Here is a 14,820-nt window from a genome sequence, read left to right as displayed (position 1 = left end):
GAGAAACTGTGACACCCCTTCCTCGGCTTTCTGTGCAATTTTAACAAAATGGTGTGTAAATCCTCTCTCAAATCTGCAGTTACTCGTCTTGGGTGCTCCAGAACAGCTGGGATGTCTGCATACAAATGCAACTGTGACTACATTCCACTGAAGCCATGCTTAGTTGCTTGGAGAATCTATTGGTGAATTCCTTAACTCTCATTAATCACTTAAGGAACAACACTGCAGGGAGGCTCTTTGCTGTTTAATTTCTCATTTGTCCATGATATTCTCTGTTTATTACAAAATTCTTTCCTTTACAAAAGTGATAATGTAGCTATTTTTGAATACAGCTTTATCCCTTTAAAAAGAAACTATTTCTTGGCGATAACTCGAGAGAACTGAGAACCAAATGAGTTCGATGAATACTGACTGAAGGGTAAAAGACCATGACTGGATTTGGAGACCCCCCCCCCCCTAAAAGGATAGTACACCTGACTGAGAAGTTTCACAGCCTGGCTTGCTCACAGAACTTGCCCTACCTCCCTTATATCCAGCACAGAATTGTTCTACCTTTTCTTTAATTTCTTTGGAGAAATTCTTCATTAATTAATCAGTGACAGCAACTGCTGAATAATATAGGCCAGGCCCAAAGACTTTGTACTCAGTTCTGAGAATTCACCTGTACCTAGAATGAAAGTAAGTTCTTCAGCAGTTTAACTCTATCTCAGCTTCTTTCCCTTTCATTTGTTATCTCCCCTAGGCAAATTTTAGATTATAATCTCTTCCAGGTACCACCATTTACTTTGATGATACTATATGACAGTTTGTTCTTGAAGCAAAATAAAATAAAAATAGAGTCAGGGAGGAAGTTAGACCTAGTCTTGGGACTTCTAATTTCAGGAAGTTCACTGGATGCTTCAGTGCCTAGCCTACCTCACAAGGCTATTATGAGGAAATAAATGTTATTACTCCATCCAGAAATGACACCATGAGCTCTTTGGAGGAAGAGTGGGATAGAAATATGATAAACAGAGAAAATGAAAAAGTCATTTTGTGAGGAGGGAATATTCAGTAGTGAAGCAATAAGGGATGCCTCCAATTTGTTTATTCCCCATAGGGTTCCAAATGTACATTTGGGATGACATATTCATTTGTAGTTCCCCACAGGAGGGCAAGGGGACTGGTATATATATATATATGTGTGTGTGTGTGTGTGTGTGTGTGTGTTGTTTTCCAGATGTCTTTCTTCAGGGAATCTTTTCAGCATTGGCTTATCTTCCTACTGTAGATTTCAAGAAATAGTGTAAGGCACACAATTTGTTCACAAAAGATAGTAACCAATTCTACTGGGTTTCAGGTTGTTCCAGATAAAATGAGAATGCCTTCTGCATTATTCTTCTGCAGATGTATGTTGCCAGGGATAATTGACAATGGTAGTCAAATTGTCTTCTGGGAAAATATGTGTGCTGTATCTGCTGTTCTTGTTGAGGAACATTTGATAAGCATCTCAACCTCCAAATGCAGTCTGGCATAGGAGATGCAGATTCTCATCATCTTGCAGTTTTCACACAATAGTATTTTGTTCTCGTGCTGCAACAGATACCCAAACTAAGGAGCCATTCTTCATTTTGAAAGAAAAATTGACACTGGTTTATGGCTGTACATTATGTTTCTCTCCAGTCTCCCCCTTCAGAGAGTTCTCAGGGTCTCTCAAAACCATGAATGCACAAACAGGGCAATGTTAAGTGAAAAGTTTTTCCTTCAGTGCTTCTCTGCTGGATTCAACCCATAGCCTTTTGTGGGCATACAACCAGCAGCATTCTTGAAAGTACAGACATTCCTTTGAACAGCCGTGGCACACCAAGAATGCGGTGTTGCATTATAGCTGAGCATGTGAGCATAAAATTCACATATTCATATTTATTAACTAAGTACTATGGTGATAGGCCAGCAGAAAATCATGGACACATCCTGTTCAGTAAGATAAGAAACAGCTAGAGAGAAGTCTGGAGATAAAAATATAGCACTCCTGTTGTCCTCAAAGGGTAGTGCATGAGGACAGATGTTATCTTTTGGATCAATTCTCACAGTTTTGCATATTGCCAGGTTTTGGGCTTTTTTAAAAATAACTTGTCTGGTGCTTAACATGTTATGTTGATTGTTTTAATCTTTTTTTAAAAAAATTCTGTAAATATTTAATACTTGCTAGCCACTTCCTCCCCTTCCCCACAAAAAAAAGACAGACAGGCAGATATTAATGTTGTAGTGAACCAATTAAATTAGACAGTCCCAGCTCCATAGTTATATGATTATGTCCTGTGATTATTTCTCAGTGAGAAATGGGCCATGTACCCATATTTCTGATTGGTTTGGAAGTCCCAATGACCAACCAAAGTTTATGAAGTTAGACTGTGATACCTGAGCTTGGTTTCATAGGAAACAGTTACAGTTACATTTCAAGGATTTATTTCCAGTAGGGTTGCCATATAAATACAGGAATCTTAGTGGATTAGTTATAGAATCATAGAGCTGGAAGGGGTCATACCGACCACCTAGTCCAGGGTCAGCCTACAGCATCCCTGATAAGTGTTCATCCAGCCATTGCTTGAAGACTGCCAGTGATGGAGAGCTCACCAGCTCCCTAGGCAGCCAATTCTACTGCCAAACTACTCTTACTGTTTGTTCGTTTTTTTTTTTAAATCCTAATATCCAGCCAGTCTTTCCACCCATAATTTAAACCTATTATTGTGAGTCTATCCTCTGCTGTCAACAGGAATACCTCCATGCCCTCCTCTAAGTGACAGCCTTTCAAATACTTGAAGAGAGTAAATATGTTCTCCCTCAACATCTTCTCCAGACTGAACATTCCCAAGTCCCTCAGCCTTTCCTTGTAAGGCTTTGTCTCCAGTTTCCTGATCATCTTCATTGCTCTCTTCTGCACTCGCTATTCCATCCGCATCCTTTTAGAAGTGAGCCCTTGTCATATGAGTTGTAATTGATTAAGTCTGCAGAGGTTGCCAATCAATAATTTTGAAGAAAAAAAGCATACCTCCTTGATTTTTAGGTCATGCTTAGAGGTATCATGGCAGATACTTTAGAAAAAAACAAACACATAAAGGGGGAAAGCTAACCAGCACTTAACAACCGTAATTACAGAGTTCTTGAGGCAATTGTATGCCATATTTTAAGGAATGTATATGGTTGTTATTACAAGTGAGCAGATTGCCTGCAGTTATGCCACAAATGGGGTCAGTTCCATCTTTTGTTTTCTCAATTTTTGTAGTTCTTCAAAGTGTAGAAGGCATGGAGTAAGTACATGACAGTTCTGCTCATTAATACAGTGCCAACAGACTGGATAAATGTTTAAAAAGCTTTTATAGGTATGTAAGAACTGGGGATCCTGAACAAAGTGCATCCCTCTGTTGCAACAAACCAAATCAAAGTAATAAACACCCCCTCAAAATCAGCTCTTTGTATGCTATTTGAACTCACATTTTGTAATGAGCAAGCCACATTAGTCACATAAAACATCTGCTTAGGCTCAGTGTTATTAATCTTAACACCTTTAATTCCCCATCTGCTCATACCAAACTTGCTAAGGTTCAATACACAAATTGAACCGATGGAGGTTAAGGGACAAACTTGTCAAACCTCACATGGCAAAGAGGAAAAATTGACCATTCATCAAGATGTGCATCATAAGGCTGCTTTCTAAAACACATTTTATATTAATGGATATGGAACACAGTCTATGTATTCCGGTATGGAAGCTGGTCAGTTACTGAACAGTAACGGGTTTCTGCTGGCATTTCAGACAGACCCGATTCAGTAACTGGCTGCTACCGGAATACTCTCACCTTTTCACACACTCCCGCGGCTGTCCCGGTAGTGAGGCGTGCCTGAGTCGTTACAAACAAAGAGCAGCTTCTTCCACTTTTCAACCCCTCCTTCCGGGTGGAAATCGCTATGGGGTGCTGTGTGAAATGTTCAGTATCTAACCCAGAAACAGTTTTCGCGCCCTTTTTCGCCCGCTGGCGCGCGCGATCTCCAGCTTTTTTTTTTTTTTTTGGAACGTCAGGCTAAGATAGCGCTATAGCGACGTATCACAATAGCATCACCATAGGGATGCCTGGGCTCCATTAAGATGCCAGATATCGCCACCGCTGAAACCTGGTAACTTATCTCAATAGAGCCTAGCCATCTCTATGGTGTTGCTGTTGCTGTTGTGATACGTCGCTATAGCGCTATAGCGATCTTAGCCCGATGTCCCCCCCCCCAAAAAAGCTGGAGATCGCGAGCCGGCAGGCAAAAACGGCTGGCGCTGGTGGAAGCAAGATAAGAGCGGAACAGTGTGAAATGGCTCTCTTCAATCACGGAACCCTACTGGAAAAAAAAACATGTGTCTGAAAACTCCCATCCCTGTCTCGGATTACTGCAAGCGGCACAATACCGACTCCCTTCCGGTTTGCACTGGTAAGTGTGAAAAGGGCCAATGTGTGTTAGTTCCCCAAAACTTCTTAGGGAGTATATTTACAAATTATCTCACAAGATGTTAAATTATGTTGTTGCTGAGATGAACTTCCTCGAGATATTGTATGAATGGCAAAAGATCCCAGCTACTGAGGAAGGGGAGTTGTTTCAAACCAAGGTTGGCCTTTGTCGGTGCTGTGGGAAAGTCTCTGATTCTTTTGTTTGTGAACGGTGGCATTGTATGGCTATACAAATGTATTGGGAAAATATTAATCAAACTCATTAAAATCATAAATTATCAGATTAATCCAGTGTTGAATTTTCTTTGATACATGAAGAAGAAGAAGATATTGGATTTATATCCCGCCCTCCACTCCGAAGAGTCTCAGAGCGGCTCACAATCTCCTTTATCTCCCTCCCTCACAACAGACACCCTGTGAGGTGGGTGGGGCTGGAGAGGGCTCTCACAGCAGCTGCCCTTTCAAGGACAACCTCTGCCAGAGCTATGGCTGACCCAAGGCCATTCCAGCAGCTGCAAGTGGAGGAGTGGGGAATCAAACCTGGTTCTCCCAGATAAGAGTCCGCACACTTAACCACTACACCAAACTGGCTCTCCAGTGGATCTGTGAAGAAGAACCATATATTTTTTATTCATTAATATGTTGGTTGTAGCCAAAAATAAGTGGCAGATTTCTGGAAATGGCATTTTGCCTCAAATTCAAGCCTAAAAATGGGGGGGGGGGGGGGAATGTAGACTACTATGTTGATTTGTAAATTGGCCTTCTATACAGTGGGTGGTAAATTCAGTGAAACTACTTTATTTAGGAGACACTGTATCCTTTTGCTGAATACTGTAATAAGACAATGCCTATGGAAAATGTGATGTCTTGATTCAAATCCTGCAATATATTGCAGCACCCGCCTCTGCCCCCTCCTAGATCCGGCCCTGATTACTGCTGGGACTCATATTTCAATTCTGCTTGTCCATCTAACCTGTGGTCCAGCACTGATGGGTTGGAAAAAAGAGAATCTGAAAAAGATAAGAGTCTCTTCCTCCCCCCCCCCCCCCCCCACCCCTTGGCTCTAATTCTGAAGTACATTTCACCACAAGCATGTGCCAAATGTGAAAAGAGTTATGTAGTATGGGCACAGGTTCACATGGAAAGGAGCATCATTAAAGATAAATTGCACAGTGGCCAATTCCAGCTTTCAGATGATGGTAGTAAGGTTTCTGGTGTTATTACACAGTGCACCATATTTATGAATCTCTAAGATTAATACATACATTCCTCCTGGAACATAAATCTGAAGACTGAGTAGCAGCAGAATCTCCAAATGGTAATAAACACATTCCCCTACATACAAGAACTGGTTATGGGTGGTACTTTCGATCTGCATGGCTACAATTCTTTGGGCAAGTTTATGTCTCTTTGATCACTCTATCATCTACTCATCCACATAGACATAATAAACTAATGGTTAATTAACTGCTGAATAAGTTTATAAAATACAGACAGCTCTGGTCAAATTGAGTCAGATTTCATCTCCAAGGAGCAGACACTACAACAATGTGCAGCGTTTTTGGAATGACTTCTTTGTAATATTGACTATGGCAAAATACTGATGATTGCCATTGCAAGACTGTATTAATAAAGACAATTGGAGAAGTGATTATGTAAGCATTGTAGGAAAATGTCCATTGTAGGAAAGTTCATCCAAAGTCTTTTTATCCAAACCTAGCCACTTCTTCGTATTATACAAATCATCCTGTGCAATAAGCTTCTGGAGTCTAGACTGCTACTGAGGACTGTTCATGACTCCTCTTTAAACATGCTAATAATAACTGTTTTGGAATTGGTGTGGAAATAATCTTCAACGACACTTGAGAAACAATACACTTTTTAACATTCAGAGCCATTACACCTTCCTGCTTAGTCCATTAGTAAGTTCACACCAATCTGAACATCCCACATTTCTATCCCTTTCTCATTCTTTAAAACTTATCTTCTAGCATCAGTGACCAGGAGAAGGTCGGGTTGCTAACAGGCTAATCAAAGAATATCCTGGAATTTTGATATGTGGAAATAGACAGTTGAAGCTTCTTATGATATGGAAGTAAATAGGGGTGGAATTCTAGCAGGAGCTCCTTTGCATATTAGGCCACAGATCCCTGACATAGCCAATCCTCCAAGAACTTACAAGGCTCTTTTTTGTAAGCTCTTGGAGAATTGGCTTCATCAGTGGGATGTGGCCTAATATGCAAAGGAGCTTCTTCTGGAATTCCACCCCTGGAAGTAAATAACATTCCATTAAGCCTCTAATAAAGAAAAAGAACATTTTTTTTTCAGGCCTGCCCTCCCCAAGCTCCAAGAATTTCCCAACCCAGAGTTGGCAACCCTACTAAATACTCTAGGAAACTGTATATTGCTAAAACTTCTGGATCTTCAGTAAAGTAAGAGCCCAGACAAGCTGTGGTTCCCAATGTTCTTTACAGTGGTCACACTTCAGAACCCCTGTACACTTGTAGCATCTTATGGTGCCCTAGAATAAGAAGAAAGGACATGAAAAGACACCCACTCCTTGATTTCAGGTCCAGAAGACAGGTGTCAAAAGGTCAGGGACAGAAGCAGCCCTAACCAGCCTCAGAGTCTGACAAGGAAATTATATGTCAAATAATGTTAAACTGCAAAGTGAGGGTTCCAGGTACCCTTTGCAAGAAGGTTTATCCAAGGGCAATCATCCTGACTAGTTAAGATCATTTCAGATTCTGGCCACATGAAGAATGCTCAGTGTTTGTAACAACAAAAGACAAATATTACAGAAGACCAAGTGGTCCAAGAAGTGGCAGGAGAAAAATAAACAAAAATGTCACTGTTGGGCTGATGGAGTAATGTCACTTCTATGGTTTAAGCATAGACTTTCCAGTGATTTCTAGAGAGGCAGGATGTCACTTATGGCTCTCCCAAGATGTTACATCACACAATTGCCAATGGCACCTTCCCCATGTCCTCAACCCCCAATACCCACTGGCTACCAGGTTGTGCCTACCAATCCTGTATCACAATGATCTTTAATCCCAACCAGCTTTGCCCCCAAAATGGATTCTAGTAATGAAAATTTGATTCTTTTGAGTCCTGGAACCAGCAGATAAGGTTATTTGATTTTATTTCAAGAAATGTCACAGGATTCTCTAAAAATGAAAGGAATGTAGGCTGGGATCTTAGCCACGTGTGAAGCAGAGCTTCTCCGCTAGACTGATGTCCACCATGGCACCAGCACAAGGACAACAGAACCAGGCAAATTGTAATAAAAAGTACAACCTTTAAGAACACTTTCCTGGTAGTAAGCCCCATTGAGTAGACCTGAGTGATATTCTGAGTAGACCTGATTAGGATTGTTTTCTCATCTTGTCAGCTCCTTCTTTCAGTCCTTGACACGCATTCCCTTCCTTTGGTTGTACTGCCCCAAAGGTATTTAGAGGAGGGTGGAACACTATTGTAAAATAAGGAAATAGGATTGAGACTGTCATTATTGCATTTATGAACTACCACTGATTAATTACTGTCTTCTTATTACTCAACAACATTTACTCCTGCTTGGTATAGGAGTCTTTTTCTCCTAACTTTTTTGAAGAAGGGGCATGTCAGAGCAAGTTGGTGTATATACAAACAAGTCTAAAATGATCCTAAAATGATTAAACAGATTGGCTGTTTAATCACATTCCTTACACCAAAAGTATCGCAGACAGCTTTATAAAATGCAGATGCTACTTTTCTTCCTCTACTTTCTCTATGCTGTTTTGCCTTCTGTACAGCAGAATGCAGCCTTCACTGAGCATTACAAGTCTCTCTACCCTTCCTACAACTTCCCATCCTATGAGGAACGTACAGTGTAGATAGATCCCTGGACAGCGGACCTAATATAATTTTTAATTGGCCCATTACTCAAAGCAGGGCTGTGGGTCGAGGTTTGTTCCACTTCTGGTGTAGAACAGACTTAAGCATTCCTGTCAAAAGCCAACATGGCCCCCTAGAAAAAGTGTAATGTCAATGCAATGAGAAGTGCACCCGTGGAGATAAGACTGAAGGCAAGTGATGAAGGCACTTCACAGCTAGCACTTTCTAAATCAACTCTTGTGAGGTTCAACAATTGCAGTGACATGCATTAGAGAGTCAGTGTGGTGGCCTAGCGGTTAGAGTTTTGGACTGGGACCTGGGTAGGGTTGCCAAGTCCAATTCAAGAACTATCTGGGGACTTTGGGGGTGGAGCCAGGAGACATGGGGGTGGAGCCAGGAGTAAGGTTGTCACAAGCATAGTTGAACTCCAAAGGGAGTTCTGCCCATCACATTTAGATGGACTGCGCATCTTTCAAATGCCTTCCCTCCATTGGAAATAATGAAGGATAGGAGCACTTTTGGGGGGGGGCTCATAGAATTGGACCCCCTGATTCAATCCTTTTGAAACTTGGAGGGTATTTTGGGGAGAGGCACTGGATACTATGCTGAAAATTGGTGCCTCTAGCTCAAAAAACAGCCCCCCAAGAGCCCCAGGTACCCACAGATCAATTCTCCATTATACTTTATGGGAATCGGTTTCCATAGGGAAGAATGGAGTGCCCAAGAGACATCCCCCCTTGCTTTCTGATGACCCTGAAGCGGGGGGAGGGCCTCCAAACCAGGGGATCCCCTGCCCCCACCTGGGGATTGGCAACCCTAAACCTGGGAGATCCAGATCTGGATCGCCACTATGCTATAAAAACTCTCTGGTTTATCTTGGGCTAGTCACCATCTCAGCTTAATCTTCATAAGGTTGGTGTGCAGATAACTTAGGGAGAGAGGAGTCCTCATGCACATCCCTGAAGTCCTTCATGTTGAATATGCTTCAGATTATTATGTAACAGGTAAATGGTGACACTTCACATAGAAGGAAGTAGAAATAATCTCTGGGTGTTTAATTTGGCCTTTTGTCCTTGCCAGTTACACAGAGCTTTTCTTCCCATGGTTCTTCTCAAACAGTCACCTCAGTCCCTGTCTTTGTCTCCAGTCTGAGAGCTGAACCTCCTTGCTCAAGTTTCTGCAGTTCTCATTAATGCTTCCCACCTGTTCTTACTGGCCTGTTCCTGGAGCATTTTTCTTTCAGGCCTCTTTTCTTATTTTCCTTCTCCCTCCTGTTCTCTCTTCCTCTCCTCACCACCTCAGGAAAAAAGGCAACTGTTTCTGAGGTCAAAGCAAGAGCTGGGGCAGGCTTAAAGATATAGTTTGTAATTTTAGCAGGCCTCATTTTGGGCAGGAGCTCACAGGAATGGAGCTCCAGAACCTCTAAATTTTATTGTGCTCTTTCTCCCCTCCCCAAAAATACTTACTTCTGGGCTTCATTGTTCAACTCCCCTGTGAGAATTTTGCTGAACTCTAAAATTTGACAAACTTTCTAATATTTCCCCCACAAAAAAGGGAAAATAACTAAATCATATAAAGTACACTGGTGGGAATCTTCATCATAGCACTGTGGGCATATAGGATAACGTAATTCTATAAGTATGATAGGAATAAGGTTTTATTATGACAATTATAATTCAAGAAGCATTTTAAGGTGGATGCTAATATAATTTAGTACACCTTCTGGTGATGTCAGAGGTGTGTGGCATATGCAAATGAGTTGTGCTAATGAGCTCTGGTATATCTTTTTCTACAAAATGAATCTTAAGAATTACTTTTACGTAAGATTCATTCCATTTACAGTAGAAAAAGGAAAGGGGAAGGGAGAGAACTCATCAATCTTTAATGGAACAACGCTCTCCAGTAATTCATATTTGATCACTGTAAACCTTCACTTAACTATAAAACACAGGATTTTTTTTTTGCTGGGGGAGCACCTGCTACAATGTCAAGTCAAGCAAGGAGTTAAACTGAGCAATTATTTGTGAGCAACCAGTTACAGTTTTTTTACAGAAGTTTCCAGCTATTTCTGACAATCAGAGTGAACATCTAAGCAGAACTAGGCTTATGTTCTTCTCAGGCTCCCCAGGTCAAGCCAGCCCTAGAGTTTTGTACCTCCACTCTGCACTGGGATATTCCTGGAGATCTGGAGGCACTAGGGTGGCCATAATGTCTGAAGGCCAGCCAGGGACACCTTTGGGGGGGGGGGAAGCGCACCGCCGGAAACAGGAAGTGACGTCACTTCCGATGACGTCACTTCCGGTGACGGCATGCCACCGCCGGAAACAGGAAGTGGCGGCACTTCCGGTGACGTCACTTCCGGTGACGTCATGCCACCGCCGGAAACAGGAAGTGACATCACTTCCTGTGACATCATTTTCCCCACACCACCTGCCGGAAACAGGAAGTGACATCACTTCCTGTGACATCATTTCCCCCGCGCCACCTGCCGGAAGCAGGAAGTGATGTCACTTCCTGTGACATCATTTCCCCCAAGTGACATCATTTCCCCCAAATGCCACTGCCGGAAACAGGAAGTGACTTCACAGCAGTTCCTGTGACGTCCCCAAAAATCCCCCAAATATCACCGCCGGAAACACCAAGATTATTTATAGAGAGGGAAAGGGGGAAGTAAAGTTAAATGAAACTCTTTTTTTACTTTTTTCAAAGTGAGAAGACTAGAGAGAACGGGTTCCATGCTGAGAAGCCAGTCAGATTCCAGTGAGACTGTGCTGCATAATGCAGCCTATTTATTTTGTCCTGTTTGCTCTGTTGGCTCTATCTGCGCCACCTTCATCACTTTCGGGGTGTGGATCCCCCAGTGGGGTGGTCTCCCGACTCCCTCCGCTGGCTGTTTCTGATAGCCCTGCGCCCCCTCTTTCATTTGATATGTGTCCCGTGCAGGTGCCACCCTCCCGCCGGGAGATGCCGCAAAATGAGCCCCCTTGAGGCTTATGGCGGCAGGGCTCGGGGGAAGCGACTGCTGTTCTTTTGAGGGGTTATACAGTGTTTCGAGCCCGTCCCTGTGGCATCGGTCCCATCGTTGTGGGATCCAGGGGGCCGGCGCAGTGGCACGCCGAAGCAGCCTGTCACTACTAACACAGGTCGAGATGCAGGACAGGAACCCGGAAGTGACCGACAGGCTGCTTCAGCGTGCCGCTGCACCGGCCCCCTGGGCCCCACAACGATTGTTCCAGGGCGGGTGGCGGCCTCTCCTCCGGCCTGCTGGTGCTGCTGGCGGGGCTGGCGGCGGCTGCGGAGGCTGGGGAGGTGGCGGAGAGGCCGGCGCTGGTCTCTGGAGGGCCTCCAGGGACCAGCGCCGGCCTCTCCGCAGCCTCCGCTGGTCGGCGCTGGTCGCCGGAGGCCCTCCAGAGTCTCTGGAGGGCCTCCCGGGACCAGCGCCGTCACCTCCGCGGCCTCTCCGCGGCCTCCGCTGGCCGCTGGAGGCCCTCCAGAGTCTCTGGAGGGCCTCCAGCGACCAGCGGAGGCCGCGGAGAGGCCTCTGCCACCGCCGCCGGGCCCCGCGCGTGGGCGGGGAAGGCGGCGAGTGAGTGAGGGAGGGGCCCTGCGCGTGCGCAGGGACGCTCCCTCCCTCACTTGCCGCCTTCCCCGCCAACGCCCGCGGCCCACCGCCTCCGGGGCTGGCTAAACCGGGACCTCTAATGGTCCTGGTATAGCCAGCCCGGGAGGCAGGAATAGGGGGCCAGAACCGGGACATTCCCGGCTGCCCGGGACGGTCTGGCCACCCTAGGAGGCACAGCCTGGGCAGGTTAGGACTTAGGGAGGGAAGAGATCTCAGCAGGCTATAATGCCAAAGAATCCATATTTCAAAACAGCAGAACTAGGGTTGCCAGCTCCTGATTGGGAAATACCTGGAGATTTTGGGAATGGAGTCTAAAGAGGGCAGGGTTTGGGGAGGGAAGCAACCTCAGCAGGGTGTAGTGCCATACAGCCAACTTTCCAAAGCAGCCATTTTCTCCAGATGAACTGATTGCTGTCTTTTAGGGATCAGTTGTAATAGCAACTGCTGGCAACCCTAAGCAAAACAGATCTCTGTAGTCTAAAGATCTTGTAAATCTGGGAGATCTCCAGGCCTCACCTACAGGTTGGCAATAGGGTTGCCAATCCCCAGGTGGGGGCAGGGGATCCCCCGGTTTGGAGGCCCTCCCCCCACTTCAGGGTCATCAGAAAGCGGGGGGAGGGGAGGGAAACGTCTGTTGGGAACTTTGTTATTCCCTAGAAAATCATGGAGAATTGATCCGCGGGTATCTGGGGCTCTGGAGGGGCTGTTTTTTGGGGTAGAGGCACCAAATTTTCAGTATAGCATCTAGTGCTTCTCCCCAAAATACCCCCCAAGTTTCAAAAAGATTGGACCAGGGGGTCCAATTCTATGAGCCCCAAAAGAAGGTGAAAAGGTGTGCCATCCCTTTAAATGTGATGGACAGAACTCCCTTTGGAGTTAAATTATGCTTGTCACAGCCTTGATCTTGGCTCGACCCCTAATGTCTCCTGGCTCCACCCCAAAGTATCCTGGCTCCACCCCCAAAGCCCCCAGGTATTTCTTAAATTGGACTTGGCAACCCTAGTTGGCAAAAGTATTTCTTGGTAGTTCTGATTGTTTAAAAAAAAAACCCAGAGCCAAGGCAAGTCTAATCTAGTTTAACATTTGGCACTATTCATTAACAGCTGGTGTGAAATTCCCAGGAAGGATATAGCCATGCTATATTGTTCACTGGCAGCAGTTAGGCACCCGGAGGGTTACCAGTTTCCAGGTGGGGACTAAAGTTCTCCTTGAATTATGAGTAATCTCTGCAGTCTAAAGAGATCAGTTCCCCTGGAGGAAGTGGCAGCTTTAGATGGTGGACTCGATGACATCACATCCTTGCTGAGCTTCCTCCCATTCCCAAACTCTGTTTATCCCAGATCCCAAATCTTTAGGAAAACTGGAGTTGACAGGCCTGCTGTCTTTCTGCAGTGGTTCAAGGAAGGGGATAGATAAAGGTTGGTTTTTCTTCAGGCCTAGTTTGGCTCCTTGCTGCATAGCTTAGCAGGCAGTTTCAAGATACGTTCTAACAGAAAATATAATGTACTGATCAGAGCTTCAGATATTTCATTCCTTATTAAAATAGTATTATCTCAGGCTGTTTTAAGGAAAAATTAAATTTAGAATACAACTTAGATTGCTGTTGCAATTATTTGCAAACCCAGTTGCTGCAAATAATTTTGCCAGATCCACTGATATCATGCTATATTGCTTGCCTGTATATCTACCTCTGTAAACCTTAAAAAGAAACCCACCCACCTTTCCTCTCTGTATCTCTGTTGTGCCATAAAAAGGAAAGAAACTGCTGCCAACATTTAGAGGCATCTTAATTTTAAAATGTTTACATCTTGAGGTAAATTTTGTACCTGACAACTCAATGGGCCAAATCCTGACATTGCTTTCGATGGAGGAATAAGGACTTGGCCTGACAATATATTAGTGTGTTTTTGTGAACACCCAATGGTACCTTTAAAGAAAGGCCTCTTCTCCCGCTCACTGTTTATGTACTAATGTTATTTCTCACACATTTATTGTGTTACTTTTTAAAAAAAATGATACCATGCTGTGTCCCAGTGGGATGCCACTCAAATGTTATATCAGTGATCTCAGAGCTGAACTCCCAGAGGTTTATTTTACAAATGGCTTCTAGCAGATGTGCGGCACACTTTATTAACTTAAGTACCCATTAGTTGGAAATTTCATTAGTTTGGGGGGAAAGGGGATCAGTTTCATCAATAGACCTGGTATGGATGGATTCTTTGTGTCAACCTGACCCATATCAAAATGGATTATTGTTGTAAGTGAGACAAGTGACCTAATGTTCTGCCTATTATGCACACATGATCTATAACCTTTTAAAATACTAGTGTGGGAAAACACCACACTTCAGTGAATCCCCCCCAAACCATAGATTCTTAACAGGTGGCAATCTCTCGCTTAGCAACATTTGTTAGCGGCTGTCCATGTATGTGTGTGTATGAATTATCAGGGGGTACAGTTTCCAACCAGGTAACCAAGGGGAAATCAGAGCAGAGAATGAGAACAGGACAATGTCCGACACAATAATGCAGTGTTTAATGAGCACAGGATGTCCCTGCTGGAACTTTGTGCACAGTGCCACCATCTGACCAATTGGAAGCATTTCACCTGTGCACAAGCCAAGGTTTCCCAGATAAGCTTGCTTTAATGAAATCTTGTAAAAAAATTGTAGTATTGCTATGGAGAGAAAAAAAAACCCCATGTTTATTCTCTGAACTTAATTTGTCCTTGATAATGATGTGGATCTTACAGCTAATGCACATACGTTATGGTTTCCTTCTGACTGAGTTTTCAGGAGCACCAATGTCCACACTGATGCATTTCCTCTAAGGTTAAACTCAAGCAGGGCTT

This window comes from Heteronotia binoei, chromosome 1, assembly GCF_032191835.1.
Source record: "Heteronotia binoei isolate CCM8104 ecotype False Entrance Well chromosome 1, APGP_CSIRO_Hbin_v1, whole genome shotgun sequence".
Taxonomy (NCBI): Eukaryota; Metazoa; Chordata; class Lepidosauria; order Squamata; family Gekkonidae; genus Heteronotia; species Heteronotia binoei.
This window is presented reverse-complemented; position numbering follows the sequence as displayed.